Below are 18,141 nucleotides of genomic sequence, written 5' to 3'. Positions count from 1 at the left end.
CTGATCCTGATCCTGAGACATAGTGTGTTGATCCTGATCCCAAGTTTTACCCTATTCCTTAATAAGCCACTTAACTGTAAGTATGGTCAGTGAGCTCTGTATGGCCAGTGCAATGGATTGTCAAACCCAGAAGAGAAGTAGGGAGTGCTGTGGGAAGGGCTGCTGGTGTCAGAATTAGTAAAATGATTGGAGGGCGGTGATATGCCTGACCTCCATCTCATGGGAATCAGATGTTGGGCTGATCCTGGCCATTATCCCCACTGAAGTTAGACTGGTTCTGACACTACTATTCCTACTACACTATCGTTTTTACCAGGGCCCCATAATCTTTTGGTATTTGTGGTTCCCAAAGTTCTTAATCTGGCTCTCTCTCTATGCTCTTTCTGCATTAACTCCTGCTTCCCTCACCTTTTGAATCTGAGAGTTTGGACTCTCTTCTTCTGTAAAGTCACCTAATTTGGCCTCTTGCAATGCTTACTAAGGGCAGTTCTCACTGCCTGGAAAGTGTCTGTGCAAGCATGACCCTTGGCCATCTTTGAGTTACTCACTGAGAAACACAGAGGCTGGGTGGAGTTTTGTCCCTAGTAAGAGGCAGACCGCCACTCCAGAGGTGTTTATTTTTCCTTTAATCAATTAGTGAAGCAACACAGACGTGCAGAAACGCCAAGAGCCCTCTCCCAAAGCACCAGCAGAGAAAGGTTAGAGGAGCTGGGAGGATCCCCTGGTGAGTCCCAGCAAAGGTGGAGACAGCCCTGGGCTTTCTCAACTCTGAACTCAACATTCAGCAGCTCAACACAAGGCTTTCCCAGTGAACTCTGTCCCACAGATATTGGACATTACAGGAAAAGATAATAATCAGTCTTGTGGCTTCTATGGCCTGGGAAGGATGGAGAAGAGAGCAAGTTGCTGGCTACCCCATCTGACAAGGACAGTGAGGAGGTTCACCCCACCTGTCCATTAGATGATCTCAGATTAGACTCACAGAATCTAAGAGGCAAAACAGAACGATCCATCTCTAACTTCCCCTTTACTGGTGGTTTTCTCTCCAGTGCTAGAATGACCTGGGATGGGAACTTATCACTTTCTAAGGTAAGAAATCATTTTAATGGCTAGAACATCTACTTAAATATTACCCAAAGTGACCTTTTTATTGCTCTGGTTTCTGAGGCAAAAAAATGGGAAATCATGTTTGGTTTCCATAAGAGCTCTTTAAATATTTGAGGACAGGAGCTCTACTGCCATAATCCTTCTCTGTGGGCTAGATAACTCTATTCTGCACATTGCTTCAGTCTGGTTTCTACCATGATAGAACCTGCTCAACATGGCCACCACAAAGAACTTCAGAATGTTGAATGCTATGAATGGATTTTAGTTCTTATTTTACTGAACTCTTGTGACGCATCTGACAGAACTAATTGTTCCCTCCTTGGAGTGTCTCTCTTGACAGAAGTCCTCCCAGTTATCTTCATGCCACGGCATCTATTCTTAGTCACCTTCCTTCACTGGCCTTTAAAGGTTTTGTTAGCGTTGATGTTCCTCTGGGTTCTAGTCTTCACCTTCTTTTTCTTTTTATTTTTTTTTAGACTTAAGCATTTTTTAATTGTGATAAATGTATATATATATAAAACATTTGCCAATTCATCAATTTTTCCATATATAATTCAGTGACATTGATTAGATCAATCACATTGTACAACCATTATCGTTATTCTTTTTCAATTATACCGTCACCATTAATAGAAATCAGTGCCCCTTAAACATTAAATTCCCCTTTCTCCCTCCCTCCCACTCTTAATAATCACTAATAATTTTTGGTATTTTATATATTTGTCTATTCCATGTAAGTGAGATCACACAGTATTTATCCTTTTGTAAAAGACTTATTTCACTCAGCAGAATACTTTCAATATTCATCCACGTTGTGGCATGTATCAGGATTTCATTTCTGTTTATGACTAAGTAATATTCCATTGTGTGAATGAACCACATTGTTTATTCAACCATCTGTTGATAGACATTTAGGTTGTTTCCACCTTTTGGCTGTTGTGAACAGTGCTGCAATGGACATTGGTATATTGCATTTCTGCTTTCAGTTTTTTGGGTATACAACCAGAATTGGGATTTCTGGGTCACATGGTAGTTCTATGTTCAACTTTTTGAGTAACTGACATACTGCTTTCCACAGTGGCAGTACAACTTTTCATTCCCACCAGCAATGGATGAAGGTTCTTTTCTTCTTATTTTATGTATCTTCCTTCAGTGAACTTATCCATACCCATGCCTTAACTCTCAATTAAACACTGATAATACCCAAGCCCATCTCCTGCCTGAGCATCACATGCCTATGTTGAACTGTATGCAAACACTTCTACTTAAACATCCCACCAGGGTCTGAAACCTTGTAAGGCCCAAACTGAAATTATTGCCTTTCTCACAAAAATGAGTAACTTCTTTTCTGTGTCCTTGTCCCTCTCCCCATCCTGTGTTTCCTAACTTTGTAAATGGCTCTATCATCTATTTCTTCCATGACACAAAGTAAAAAAAGCCTAGAAGTTATCCTCAACCTAAGTAAGTGATCCACAATTTTGTAGCAAATAAAGAAGCAAAAGAGGAATTTAAATGAAAGACTCCTGATTCCAAACCAACTGGCTTTTCTTTTATGTCTTTGTATATTTACTCAGGTAAATATATGCAAATGGCACTTTTCAAAGACTTTAATAAAGTGTTTATTGTGTGTGATCAGACTGATTACAGTGAAAGAAACAATATGTAATTATTTTTCATCCCATTTCATTTCATATCATCTTCATATAAATAGAGAGCTTGGATATAGACTACAATTGGTTATGAAGTCTATTTCTGCCAACGAGAGATGACGTAACAAGGCAAAGTTCACAGCTGAGGCCAGCCACTTTGCCAACAGTTAACTTAAACAAGGAGAACTTTGACACTTGCAATAAAGGGAAACCTTCCCATGAATTGCTGCTTTATTGAAACCTTGCCCAGCAGATGCAGTTTAAGTGGGAAGGGAATTTCTGCTGCTGTTTATAGGACTCCAGAGGTCAGATGTCAACCAGGGCCTTCTTAAAAGGACTGGAAGAGCTTGCCTCTTATATGTCAGCTTCCATATTTTCACTATGACAAATATTTAGGAATTAAATAATTCTGTTAAGAAAGGCATGATGCCTTTTACAGCTTGCAGGCTCACGGGTTGCCATGGATGTGAACTTCAGAGTTTCCACAGCATTTCTAAATATTTGCAGAGAACTGTTTCCGCTTCAAAAATGACAAAAGTCTAAATTGGAGATTGTACATTTTAGTACTGGTCAACTATCTCAGGAGAGTTGGACTTTATAAAAGCCCACACTCAAATATGCTACAACAACATCTTGGGCTTGGCAAGTTGTCCAGTCTGGGGAGTTCAAAATAAAGGATGAATACTCAATCCTCAGTGCTCTCAGCAAGGGTCAGACAGCACAGTGGGACTGCTACATAGGAGGCCATTCTCTGGAAGCAAATGGTGAAAATTGGGCATGAAATCCTCTATTCAGGAGACTACAACCTGGTATTATCCTAAAATGGGCATGATTAGGTGAATGTGTTCAGATAGAATGACATTTCCTCCCCAATCCAGCCTCTTAACCTTCAGCTGCCTCTCAAATGATTTCATTATTCAGATTTACAAAATTTAACATATTGGCCTTCTCTTGCTGCCAAAAATTTTCAAACTGTTGCTAGGATCTGCTAGATACTTGCCTAGGCATGAAATATCAAATGCTTTCACTCAGCAGAAAGGAAATAATTGCCACTATTTATTAGACGCCTTCCATGTGTCATATTCTATATGAGGCTCTTTGTAGACATTATCTCATAATTTTCATAAGAACTCTGTGAGGTCACAATTTTTGTAAATGCATGTGCAATCTTCCATAGTCCTATGATGATTCAAGACAAAGAAGGTGTTATTAAACTCATTCTTTAAAGGAGTATTTTAAAACTGAGAGTAGTTAACATTCTCAAGGGCATGCAGCTAAGAAGTACTACTGGGAATTTTACCCCAATAGACCCAACTCTAAAGGTCATGCTGTATCCATTACATCATCAGAAAAGAGCTGTGTTGTTGCTGTTGTTGGGTGCCATGAAGTCGATTCCAACTCATTGCAACCCAACCTACTAGAGCAGAACTGCCCCCCTAGGGGTTTCTTGGCTGTAATCTTTACAGAAGCAAATCACCATGTCTTTTTCCCATGGAGCCACTGTGTGGGTTTGAACCACCAACCTTTCTGTTAGTAGCTGATCACTTAATTGTTGCACCACCAGGGCTCCTTATAGGAACTGTAACCTTCGGCAAAGTGTCTGGGGCCCACAGTGGAACTGAGGATTGCAGAGCAGAGCACAAAATGGGGAGAAGCACTATCAGATGGAAAATGCAGAAACAGGTGTGAGACAAACCAGTCCTCACGTTGCAGAGTGTTTCTTTACACTATCCCCAGACATGCAAGGCGAGTGGAATTCCTTCTCATTGATACAAACAAAAATACCGTATTCATTTCCAAACGTCCCCTAGGGAAGCAGTACTACCCCCAGTTGAGAACCAGTATTTAGAGAAATGGGACCTACCATCCTAATAATTTTAGGTATTATCGTTCTCATTTTACAGATGAGAACATTCCAAGTTCAAGTTCATACCTTCGGAATGAAATTTATGAGTGAACAATGCCAAATGTTCTTCTCTTGCCCCAAGGACACTATTGCCTTAACTGCTTTGATATTTCTCTTCCCCAGATCATCATTTCTTTTGCACAAAACACCCTTTCTTAGACACAGATGGAGACTATTAGTTTCATAGAACAAGATATGAGTCTTCTGCATTCTCCAGAGCATTGTTCTTATGATGGATACTTAGATGATCTGCCTCATTTAATCTAATATTTAATAGTTTAGAGACAAAATACCAATAAAAACAACCCAATCCTGGATCAGTTTCTGTTAGGGAGTCTGAATGAGAAAGGTGGTGATAAAACAAGTGGTGATTTGGTGAAAATTTAAAGAAAGGTTTAATTTGAGAGAGAACAATGATTGGAAAAAGCACCATGATAGAGAACAAAGCAACGTCTTTGATATGGGAAAGCACTCAGGAAGCAATCACTTTCAGCTGCACCAAACACCGCCACCACCAGCTGCCATCAAGCCAGTTCTGACTTAGGTGAACCCATGGGTGTCAGAGTAGAACTGTGCTTCATACGGTTTTCAGTAGCTAGATTTTCAGTAGATCTCTAGACATTTCTTCCAAGATTTTTATGGGTGGACCCTCACCTCCAACTTTTCAGTGAGCACATGGGCGCATTAACCCCATCCAAAATGAGGGTTATTTCTGGATGGGATAGTGTCTTAGAGTTTCTGTAGAGTCCTTGGGTTACACTGCACAATTAAGCACATCTGTCTTGAAACCAGCTTGTTCCCCCCTTCCTTACCAGTATTTTCCCTTGTTCAAGAGTGGTAGAAAGTGACCATCTCCAAAGCCTCCCCTAAAGCCCATGCTTCTAATCAGCACTCAAGAGAGCAAAAACCCTGTGATGATGCCACACAGCCACAAGTCAAAAAAAGCAGACTCTTCAGATCAGTTAGAATTCTTTAATGGAGTGCTCCCACCCTACTCTAGGATGTTTAGTACTCGCTCCAAACCGTCTTTCCTTTCATCCGTCTTTAACCCAGTCCTTCATTATCACCCGGACTCTGATTCCCAAACCTCTCTGTGCATCTGTTCTGTGGCTCAGTCTTCCCCCTTTGCCCTTTCAATGGGCTAGCCTATAATTAATCACCACAAACACCCCCATACACATGCATTTCCCTTTCTGCCTTACTCTTATCCCAGAAGCAAACTCCTATGTACAGAAGCTCCTGGGGTTCCCTGCCCTCTGACTTCAAGTTGGATACAGGAGCACCAGCAGAAAATCTGGTGATAAGTGGAGAAAGTGGTAGGAGTATTTATTCTCCCTGCTCCCTCCTGATTTGCTGCTGTGGTTCTGGCAGTGACTCTATTCCTACTCTAGTTCCCATAGACATTTCCTTCTCCATGGCTCCAGCTTTCACTGGGTCGTCAGCACTATTTTATCTCCCCTTCCCTTCAGACCTAGTCACAGTAATGGTCTCTCACTCCTGCTAGTCTCTAGGTACCTTAACTTACTGATTACTTAACCTTGCCTGTTGTTGTTGTTAGCTGCCATTGAGTTGGCCCCTGACTCATGGAAATTCTGTGCACGATGGATCAAATTGCTACCCGGTCCTGCACCAGTCCCATGATGGGTTATATATTGGATCATTGTGATCCACAGGACTTTCATTGGCTGATTTTTGGAAGTAGAGCACCAGGCCTTTCTTCCTAGTCTACCTTAGTCTGGAAGCTCCACTGAAACCTGCTCATCATCATAGCAACTTGAAAACCTCCACTGACAGATGGGTAGTAGTTGCACATTAAGGGCATTGGCCCAGAATCAAACCTGGACTCCCACATGGAAAGCAAGAATTCTACCACTGTCGGCATTTTTACCTTAATAAAAGGTAAAGTCTTTTCATTTGAACCATCTGTGTGGAAATTTGTTTTTATAAGGACCCTGGCCAATAGATCCTCCATCATGTCTTAGAACTTCCCATCTGTAATTACCAAGTTTGACTGAACTTCTTCATAAAATATTCACTGTACCATTTTGCCTCGAAATCTGGTTCTTTCTGAGTTCACTTTTGTACAGCCTTTACAAATGGAGGCTTCTTAATCCCATCCTTCATGTGGCTTTGGTAAAGAGCTGGCTTATTATTTCAGCCTTCAGGTTATTATCCATCCACCATATACACCAAAATAAAAAATGTAAAAGCCCTTACTACTTAAAAGGCTCACGTCATCCTGTAATATCACCCTCTCTGCCAATTTGTTGCCGTCATCCAGGTCACTTCCCCTCATTCATTAATACCTTTGTCTATTGGTCCAGGTCATCATTTTCAGTGATGTCTGTATTCATTTATCCAGCAAGTATCCACCGAGTACCTACTGACAGACAATGTTCTAGTTACTAGGGGTACAGTGTTGAACAAGGCAGGAGGAATCCCTGCTCTTACTGTGGTGGTTAATGTCGTGTGTCAACTTGGCTAGGTAGTAATTCTGAGTGGTTTGGCAGACACTATGTATCACCTCTCATTTCATGATCTGATGTGAGCCAATCAGTTAGAAGAGGTGGTTCCTTGTGGGTGTGGCCTGCATTCATGATATAAATGAATGTTCTGGCAAAGCTCACTCTCTCTCAATCATGCATTTGTCTTGTCATCCTCTGACTTCTGGTTCTTGGGATATGAGAAGCTTTCAGCCTGCTGCTCGACCTGCAGATTTTGGATTCACCAGATCCCACAATCCTGTGAGCCAGTGGCCTGTTGCCTAACCTGAAGATTTTGGATTCATCAGCCCCTGCAACCACTTGAGTCAGGAAAAGCCACCAGCTTGCTCCTGACCCACAGAGTTGGTACCAGACAGCCTCCATAATTACGTGAGCCATTTCCTTGAAATAACTCTCTGTATATATATTTATATATATGATTCCCTGGTTTTGCTTCTCTAGAGAACCCAGCCCAAGACACTTACATGCTATGTGTGTGGATGAGAGGGTATATATACAGATAAACCATTTTAACCTTAGCCTGACCAGGGCCATAGATGATGATATGAATGGGGACCCTGGGGTTAAGTGACACAGTGGCCCCATTAACCTTTCTGTCCCACAATTCCCTAACCTCCAAAGAACTTTCTTTCCACTTGACTTTACCTACTCACACCCATGGGTCATACACAATTGTCATCATTAGAACCTGCACTACTCCCAAATTTTCAAATTAAATTATGGGGTTCTCTGATGTCTAGCCTCTATTCCTAGGCTCACTTGCTCTAGTGACCTTCCTGTCAGTTCATCATCTCCAGTCTATTGATATCACTGCTTTCTCACAGTCCCTTACCTTTCTCCTGTCTTCAGGGCAAGTGGAATTCCTAAACCTGAGAGTCCACATTAAGCCAGAGATTCTCAAGGGGACAAAAGTGATCCTAGGTAACTGATGTTGATAACACAACTTCCTTCCTTTTTCTAACCAGTCTGAGGGTGGTAGTGCTTTGTTCTGTGTTAGTCTCTGGTTAGCACCTGTTTGGATCTTGGCCATTCCATCACCAATGATGGAGCTTAGCAATAAATTTCCTGTGCTTATATTCCAAAATTTATTTTTGTATCTTTTACCAGACCCTGGCTGAAACACAGGCATCTTTCTGAAGAGAAAACTCAAATGGCCAATAAGCATTGTTTTAGGCTGGGTTCTCTAGAGAAGCAAAACCAGTAAAGTATGAAAATACATACAGAGAGAGATTCATATAAAGGAAATGGCTCACACAGTTGTAGAGACTGGAATGTCCAAAGTTCATGGGTCAGGCTAGAGGCTTTTCCTGATTCACATAGCCACGAGAGCTGGAGAACCCAACATCGGCAGGTCAGAGAGCAGGGCTGTTGCTCACAGGCTGCAAAGATCGCCAAAAACCAAGATCAATAGGCAAGGCTGCAGGTAAGCTGCTAGCTCAAATCCCAAGTGCCAGAGGTCAAAGGAACAGGAGCCAGCTGCAGGATCCAGAAAGAGCAAAAGTCACAAGCCTTGCCAGACTGTCCACTTATATTTGATGCAGGGCACACACCCAAGGAAACTCCCTTTGAACTGATTGGCTACTCACAGCAGATCCCATCATGGAGGTGACCACATAATATCAAATCTCATTATCGAAGTGATCACAACATCATATGACTATCAAACCACTGAGAATCATGGCACACTCAAATTAACACACAAACTTAACCATCACAAGCACGAAAAGATGGCCACCTTCAGTAGCATCAAGGAAATGAACATTTAGACAATACACCAAGCAAATTAACAAAAAAATGAAAAGCAGATGGCATGGCTACAGAGTCACAGAACCCTTAAACACTTCTGCTGGGGGTGTACTTTGACAAAACAAGGTGAAGTTAAAAACCAATTTAGCATTATTTTTTATTTGTGGGCATTGGCATGCCCAGAAATTCTAACTCTTACAAGTTAGAGAAACTCTTGCCCTTGAGCATCAAAGGCTTGTATAAAAATGGACATAGAAAAAATCATTAGTGATACAAAAATATAAAAATAGAAATAACCCAGAATGATTATCAACAATAGTAGGAATAATCAATTGTGAAACCTTCTATAAATGGACTATTACACATCAGTGAAAAGGACTAAAATTTGATTTAGCTTACTAAAATGACTTAAGCTGTCCACAAAAACATAGATTAATTAGAAATATAATCTTGAGTAAAAAAGTCACTAAAGAGTATACAGAATATATACCACCTATATAAAAATCAAAAGTAAACATGATTAATATATTGGTTATGGTACATACATATGTCATAAAGTTATTCTTTTTAAAAAAGAGTCAAAAGTAAGAATAAACATAGTGATTATCTGGAGTAGGATGGCAGAAAGCTGGGTGAGAATAGACACCTGCAGGTGAACGCAAAGATGTTGTAATATACTAAATCTTGGACTGGACCAATGGCTAATCTACCAAACTTTGAAATGGATTAACAGGTATGTATTTCATTACTATGCTTTGTAAAATAAATACATATATACACATATGCATTTTTCACATAATTTTTATACACATCAAATGCTACATTATAAAAAAGGAAGTTTTTTATTTTTCTTATTTTTTATGCTGCCTGCTCTCATGCTGCCAGCTCTCATGCTGGTGATTGAGAAATATTGCGTCTCTATGGTGCTTTCCATTCTAGGTATTACATCATTCTATAAAACTTGAATATTCTGAAAATGCATTGTTCTGTACTATAGCTAGCCAGATTCTTCCTGATTATCGTATATCATTAACACATTTTCCAATTCCATGCCACTGAAAAGGACAAGGAAATGTGAGAGACTGGTACCTCTAAGTGGTTATTATTTAACTGTTCTGAGCCTTAGTTTTCTCATCTGAAAAAGGAGGAGCTAGTACTGTGTATCTCATGGAAGTTTTTGTGAGGATTAAATCAGGTAATTTAAATAAAGCATTTAGCAATGTCTGACAAAACACTCCAAATAGGGTAGCTGTTCTTATTATATTATCAATATAAATAATGATATTTTCACATAAAATTTAATTTAAAGAAAATATAGTTTAGTGATTATTATGTACAATGTGGACGTGACAGAATTTTTCTGAAAGGGCCACATTATACAAGAAGGCTAATTTGCTCATGTACAGTGTACGTCTTAGGGAAGCCATCCATATGGCATGAGCCTGAATTTTTGTACCATGATGATGACCCTTGCCATAGAATGCCCAAAATGTGAGCAAATTACCTAGAAGAAATAGTTTTGTGGTCATTTAAAGTATAAATATAAATAAGTTATACACCATTAATGAGAATGAAACTGTCTTACGTTCCGTCCCTTCCTCCTAGAAGCTGGGCATATAGCTTAGCTGCTCTGGATCTTCTTTTCCTAGTCTGTTCAATAGCTTAAAAGAATGGGCTATGCAACTCAACTGCTAGGATTGAGTCTGGGACCCCTGCCAACCAACTATATAACTTAGTAAACTGGCTATGACTCAGCTTCCTCATATGTTAAATAAGGATAAAAAACACATACAGTGGTTGAAAGGGTTACATGAGATAATATTTACAAAGGGCTAGCTCAGTAGCCAGAACATTCAAATTGTTCAACAAATATTTCGGCTGTCACCATTATCCTTATCCATTACTTCACATGTTTGAGACCTTCCCATTTATGTTTAGAGCTCATTTATCTCCATATCCCAACACATTCGGCCAACACATAATGAATGTTCAATGAACCTTTGTTGGCTCTCATTCTTGGTGATCATAGAGAACATGATTATGTCTTCAGTGTCTATATGGAGCTTTTTTGTAAAACCTTTGGAGCTAATTTGTGTTGTGCTTTTGGTAAAGCATGGCTTCCTTAGTAGCAAGAGGGAAAAAAGTCTATATTTTAAAAAGTTTCATGGACTGCCAAGAACTGTTATAAAACAATATTTTGATGAGTTATACAGTAAATTAATCAGAAACATATGAGCTTAATTTCCCTGAAAATACATGTGGGTTTAAATATGAAAGGAAAGGAATCTTGGTACAATTGGCTATGCCAAACCCAAAATGTTAGAAAAATATTTTAAGATGTTAGGATGCACAAATCCTAAATGCAGCTCAATTTACTCATCCTTCAGTGGTCTGCTCCCAGTGTACCTGTTGAGTCTGGTCTACTATAGTCAGAATGAGGAAAAAAAAAAAAAAAAACTACATTGGCACTGCAAAGGAGCACAGAAGTTCAAGTTCTGGGCCTGGCTCTTCCACTGGCCAGTGGTGAGACTCTAGATTAATGACTTAGCCTTCCTGGACTTCTGCTTTGGAAAACAGTCCATGGCTTGCAGACCTTACAAGGTTCTTGGGAGCACTGTTAGAATGGGATTTGGGCAGCAGTGAAAAGCCCAGAATGATAATGACCAAAACTGAATTATGAGATTGTGCCTACATGGTGGGATAAGTATCCAAGTGAGCCCAGATCCATATGTCAGAGTGAGGTGCACATGTGCAAGATGAGCATATGGCCAGAAGGAAAGATGTCTCTAGCAAAAGGTAACCAGGGTGTCTATGATCGATTATCTGAAGCTTCCTTGCTCACCAGTATCCTCAATCCACTTATATTTCCTGCTTTCTACCACATGTGCAGAGCAAAACCTCCCTCCTACATCCAGGTGGCTAGACACCTCAGAAGTATGGTCTCCGATTTCAGCTGGGCCCTCAGGGATGTACATCAACTCTTCTGTTTGCCTGCTAGTTTCCATTACACTCACTGTAACCTCTTTCAGCAACTCAAATCCTTCCACTAAAATCACCATTCTTTTAGTGTAGCAAATTTGGGGCCAACAGGCATTATCTAATCAACATTATTCCCATCTACATATTTGTTTTTTTGTCTATACCCATCTGCATTGGTTATCTACTGCTGTGCAACAAGTTACCTCTAAATATTTAGCAGCTTTCATCCCACTTCAGTGAGTGGCACCTGGGGTCTTAAACGGTAGCAAGTAGCCACCTAAGATGCATCAATTGGTCTCAACCCACCTGGAGCAAAGGGGAATGAAGAACACCAAAGACACAAGGTAATTTTGAGCCCAAGAGACAGAAAGGGCCACATAAATCAGGGACTACATCAGCCCAAGACCAGAAGAACTAGATGGTACCCAGCTACAACCAATGACTGCTCTGACAGGGAACACAACAGAGAATCCCTGATGGAGCAAGAGAACAGTGGGATGCAGACCTCAAATTCTCATAAAAAGACCAGACTTAATGGTCTGACTGAGACTAGAAGGACCTGCAGATCATGGTTCCCAGACCTTCTGTTAGCCCAAGACTGGAACCCTCCCAAAGCCTACTCTTCAGACAGGGATCGGACTGGACTATAAGACAGAAAATGATACTGGTGAGGAGTGAGCTTCTTGGCTCCAGTAGACACATGAGACTATGTGGGCAGCTCCTGTCTGGAGGGGAAATGAGAAGGCAGAGCAGAACAGGAGCTGGTTAACTGGACGCAGTGAATACAAGGTGGAGAGTAGGAGTGTGCTGTCTCATTAGGGGGAGTACAACTAGGAGTCCATAGCAAGGTGTATATAAATTTTTGTATGACAGACTGACTTGATTTGTAAACTTTCACTTAAAGCACAATTAAAAAACATAATAAAATATCTTTGGGATAACAAAAAAAAAATTAGCAGATTAAAACAAGAAGTGTTTATCATCTCACAGTTTCAAAGGATCAGAAATCCAGGAACAGCTTAGCTGGGCTGTTTCAGTCATGTTGTCAAACGGGCTGTAGTTGGGTGAAGTCTTGACTGGGACAAGGGGATCCACTTGCCAGCCCTTTCATATAGTCTTGGCAATCCTCAATTCTTTGTCCTATCTATCTGGAAGCCTGCTTGTTGCCATATGGGCCTCTCCAGAGATTGCCTGAATGTCTTCATAGTATGGAAGCTGACTTTTCTCTAAGCAAGGGATCAGAGAGAGAAAGAAAGAACATTTCTAAGATGGAAGCCACAGTCTTTTATAAACTCCTCTTGGAAGTGACAGCTATCACTTCCGTTGCATGCTATTGATTGCATGGACCAAACTTGTTACATTGGGGAAGAAGACTGAAATAGGATGTAAATATCAGGATGCCAGGATCATTGCAGGCCATGTTAAAGGCTGTCAACCACACCATCTTCACTCTCTTTCTCCTAGATGTATGCTTCAGTTGCCCCGTTCAGTGAAGATCTTGATACCCCCTCACTCCCTGCCCCTCTGGGATGTTGTGCCTTCAGTCATCTCTTTCTCTCTCTTCTGAATTTTTATTTTCTAGCTTTCTGTTGACTCTCCATGTTCAGCCTTAGCATATACTTTTACTCAACCATCTTTAGGGCTGTAGGAGCCTATGGGCCTAAGGGGATTACCACACCAAAGGCTCCTTTTTTTTTTTAATATAAAAGAATAGGTTTAACTAATTTTTTCACAATTTATAAGGCATATATCGCTTGTTGAGGGAAATAACTCTGCCAACTTTACCACAAATAGTTGAAACAGTAAGTGAACAATACAGAATGACCATGTGGGATCTATTCTAGCAGTGTGAAAATGATTCAACGTTAGAAAGCCAATCAGTACAATGCACTACATTAACAGGAAAAAGAAAAAGAACCACATGATCATCTCAGTCAATGCAGAAAAGGCTTTTGACAAAAATCCAACACTTTTCATGATAAAAACATTTAATAAACCAAGAATAGAAGGGTAATTCCTCAATATAATAAAAGGAACTTATGAAAAACCCACAGCTAACATCAGACTCAGTGGAGAAAACAGAGCTTTCCCCTAAGGAACAAGACAACAATGCCAGCTGTCACCACTGCTATTCAGTATTGTGCTAGAAGTTCTATGCAGAACAATTAGGCAAGAAAAAGGAACAAAAGTTATCCAAATCAGGAATAAAAAATTAAAACTACCCATTTTCACAGATGACATAATTCTGCATATAGAAATATAGAACATTCCAAAGAATCCACAAGAAAGCTATTAGAGCTAAGAAATTAATTCAGAAAAGCTGAAGGATACGTGGTGAACATGCAAAACTCAATCAAGATTTTACACATAGCAATGAGCAATCTGGAAAAAAAATTTTTTTTTTAAGAAAAATCCATTTACCATAGCATCTAAAAGAATAAAATACCTACAAATAAATTTAACCAGGGAGGTGAAAGACTTGTACACTGAAATCTATAAAATATTGCTGAAAAAAATTAAAGAATATCTAAACAAATGGAAGGATTTTTCATGCTCATGGATCAGAAGACTTAATATTGTTAAGAAGTCAATGCTACCTAAAGCAATCTGTAGATTGAATGCCAAACCCATCAAAAATGTCAACAGCCTCCTTACAGAAATGGGAAAGCCAATCCTCAAATTTAAATGGAAGGCTGCCCAGTTTTGCGAAGGCTCTTGGCGCGCTGCAGCCTGTAGGCACCTGGCACACTTCCTCCCCACCAAGATGCCCAAGAGGAAGGTCAGCTCAGCCAAAGGGGTGGTGAAGGAGGAGCCGAAGAGAAGATCGGTGGGTTGTCAGTGAAACGTGCTCCTGCAAAAATGGACACGAAGCCAGAAAAGGCCTCAGGAAAGAATAAGTCTTCAGACATAAAAGTGCAAACAAAAGGGAAAAGAGGAGCAAAAGGAAAACACGCTGAAGTGGCCAACCAAGAAACTAAAATTTACCTGCAGAAATGAGGAGAGTCCAGCCTCTGATGAAACAGGAGAGAAATAAGCCAAGTCTGATTAATGTTTGTCTACTATGTCTTATCAGTGGTTCCTGTATCTCCCTTCTTGTACAATCCAGAGGAATATTTTTATCAACTATTTTGTAAACGCAAGCTTTTCAGTAGCTCTAGAAACATTTTTAAGAAGGAGGAAATCCCACTTCGTCCCATTTTTTTTAAGAGTAAATACCTTTTTTTAAGAGGTGAAATTATTTACAGGCTGTTTACTTTTTGGTACAACCAGAAAATAGTGGGATGTTGAATTGTGGGAGGTTTTGACTGTCTTGGGTGTCAACATAACATTCCATAGGTGGGAGGGCAATTTTTATATCCCAAAATACAAAGCACACTTAATGGCAGTTTGGAGTCAAAGTCATGCATTTATATGTCTTGAACATTTTTAATTACTTCTATTTACATGTTGTTTTTTAGTAGAATTGTTTCCTAAAGAAAACTGCTCTCTGATCATGGCTCTCCCTTATCACTGTACGTTCTGCAACACTTTTGTTTGTGGTGATCCAGTTTTCCTAATAACTTTGTTATGTGCTGTGAAGGTTAAGCATTTGACTGTGTAGTGTGTGTGATGCTGAATTGTGAATTAGTGGTACTTATAATGTAACATATAAATATATATATATAATGTAACAGCTTATCAACAATTGAAGATAGAGTAGATCGCAAGGCTGAATCAAGATGGCGGAATACCCAGATGCTTCCAGCTATCCCTCTTAAAACAAAGACCTGAAAAATCAAGTGAAACAATTATATTTATGACAAGCTAGGATCCCTGAACATCAAAGGCAAAGTTAGAAAACAGACTGAGCACAGGGGGAGAAAGAAAGAGAGACTATTCAGAAGCAGAGAGGAGTTACCGGACTTGAGTCACTGGGATTCCTCAGGCACTATTCCTGGGAGCAGCTGCAGTGAGCCAGTAGTAGTGTTCAGCTGCAGTTTCCCCAGGGAGAAGCAGCCAGCCGCACAGCCTACTCACACTTGTGGAACTGGGGAAGAATGGCGCTCTCAGCAAAAGCTAAGTACTTGTGTATATTTTACCTAGCACCCCTCCCCCAAGACAGCTTCAGTGTCTGTTGATTTCCCTGGGCCTGAGATAGGCCCATTTGAGCTTCCTGAGCCAAGCTCCTGGCTTTGGAGAAGGAATAAATTCACATGATGGGGAAAAGATAATTTGCGGTTCCACTAACCGGGGGAGCTCAGGACACAAGCAGCTCCTGTCCACACATAAAAAGTCTGTGGACTTTGAATACCTTTCCCCTCTGCATGGATCTGTGTGGGCCTATTTCAGGAGAATATGCCCCTGCTGGCAGACTGCAACTGTTTAAGCTGTGCATTGGAGAGGTGGGTGTTTGACGCTTGACAACACTTTGCCTATTAAACGGCGTCTGCACCCACCTACATCAGGGGCCTCAGGACTGGCAGCTCCATTCAGGTCACACAGTCACCCACTTCAGGGGTCCAAGGATAACTGGTACCTCCTAGCCCTTACAACCAAAACCATTGGGAGACCGTGGTCTGGCTACAGAACCCACCCGCCTGTATGCTCTAGGGAACAGGGCCACGCTTTCCTCAGAGTCACTCGGGATGGTTCTCAGCCCCCATTTCTTGTTCAGAGTGTGACCCCCTGCTGCAATCATATACTGGTACTTACACTAAGCACCCTGTCCCTCTGAGACTGTACAACAGAGACTATATCACACACTTGATGACCAGCTACCTGGACACCTGAGCTGAATCCACACAAGAAAAGTGAATGAACTCCTAAGCTCATATACCTGATAACAGCTCTAGCCATCTGGTGAAAGGACTTCAGAGCTAAAAGGAGAAAATAATCAAGCTAGGTCACTCAAGCAACCCATCTGGGCAAATCAAAACAAAACAAAGGAAGAAACTAGGATACAGTAAGCAAACATAAAATAAACTAATACAATAACTTATAGATGGCTCAGAGACAACAGTCAATATCAAACTACATAAAGAAACAGACCACGATCGCTTCAACAAGTTCTCAAAACAGGGAATCAAAGGGTCTTCTAGATGAAGGTGCCTTCCTAGGATTACTGGATGCATAATACAAAAGATTAATATATAGTACTTTTCAAGACATCAGGAAGGCAATCAGGCAATATGCAGAACAAGCCAAGGAACACACAGATAAAACAGTTAAAGAAATTAAAAAGGTTATTCAAGAACATGAGGAAAATTTAATATGCTGCAAGAATCCATAGAGAGACAGCAATCAGAAATTCAGAAGATTAAAAAAAAATTACAGAATTAGACAACTCAACAAAAAGTCAGAGGAGCAGAATCGAGCAAGTGGAAGCAGAATTAGTGACCTTGAAGATAAAGCACTTGACACCAATATATTTGGAGAAAAATCAGATAAAAGAATTAAAAAAAAAAATGAAGAAACCTTAAAAATCATGTGGGACTCTATCAAGAGAAATAACCTAGGAGTGATTGGAGTACCAGACCAAGGAGGGATAACAGAAAATACAGAGAAAATTGTTGAAGATTTGTTGGCAGAAAACTTCCCTGATATCATGAAAGATGAGAAGGTATCTGTCCAAAATGTTCATCGAACTCCACAGAAGGCAGATTTTAAAAGAAAGTCACCAAGATATATTATAATCAAACTTGTCAAAGCCAAAGATAAAGAGAGAATTTTAAGAGCAGCTAGGGATAAACTAAAAGTCACCTACAAAGGAGATCCAATAAGAATAAGCTCAGACTACTCAGCAGAAACCATGCAGGCAAGAAGGCAATGGGATGACTTATATAAAGCATTGAAGGAAAAAAAAATGCCAGCCAAGAATCATATATCCAGCAAAACTGTCTCTCAAATATGAAGGTGAAATTAGGACATTTCCAGATAAACAGAAGTTTAGGGAATTCATAAAAACCAAAACTACAAGAAATACTAAAGGGAGTTCTTTGGTTAGAAAATCAATAATAATCAGGTTTCAACCCAAGGCTAGAACACTGGACAGGGCAATCAGATGTTAATCCAGACAGGGAAACCGTAAAAATAAATCAAGGTTAAAAAACTCAAAACAGGGAAACAGCTATGTCATTATGTAAAAGAAGACTACATTAAAATAACAAAGAGGGACTAAGAAATGTAGTCATAGATCTTCAAATGGAAAGGAAGACAAGGCGATATAAAGAAATAAAAGTTAGTTTTAAACTTAGAAATATATGGGTGAATA

The 18,141-nt window shown here is 40.1% G+C and overlaps 1 pseudogene; it reads left to right on the top strand.

Moving 5' to 3' along the window:
- The first annotated feature begins 14,655 nt into the window (after nucleotides 1-14,655).
- On the top strand, nucleotides 14,656-14,940 carry LOC126077300 (non-histone chromosomal protein HMG-14-like; annotated as a pseudogene).
- The last annotated feature ends 3,201 nt before the right edge of the window (nucleotides 14,941-18,141 follow it).

Source organism: Elephas maximus, chromosome 5, assembly GCF_024166365.1.
Source record: "Elephas maximus indicus isolate mEleMax1 chromosome 5, mEleMax1 primary haplotype, whole genome shotgun sequence".
Taxonomy (NCBI): Eukaryota; Metazoa; Chordata; class Mammalia; order Proboscidea; family Elephantidae; genus Elephas; species Elephas maximus.
The sequence above is the reverse complement of the archived record's forward strand: the minus strand, read 5'-3'. Positions and strand labels throughout refer to the sequence as shown.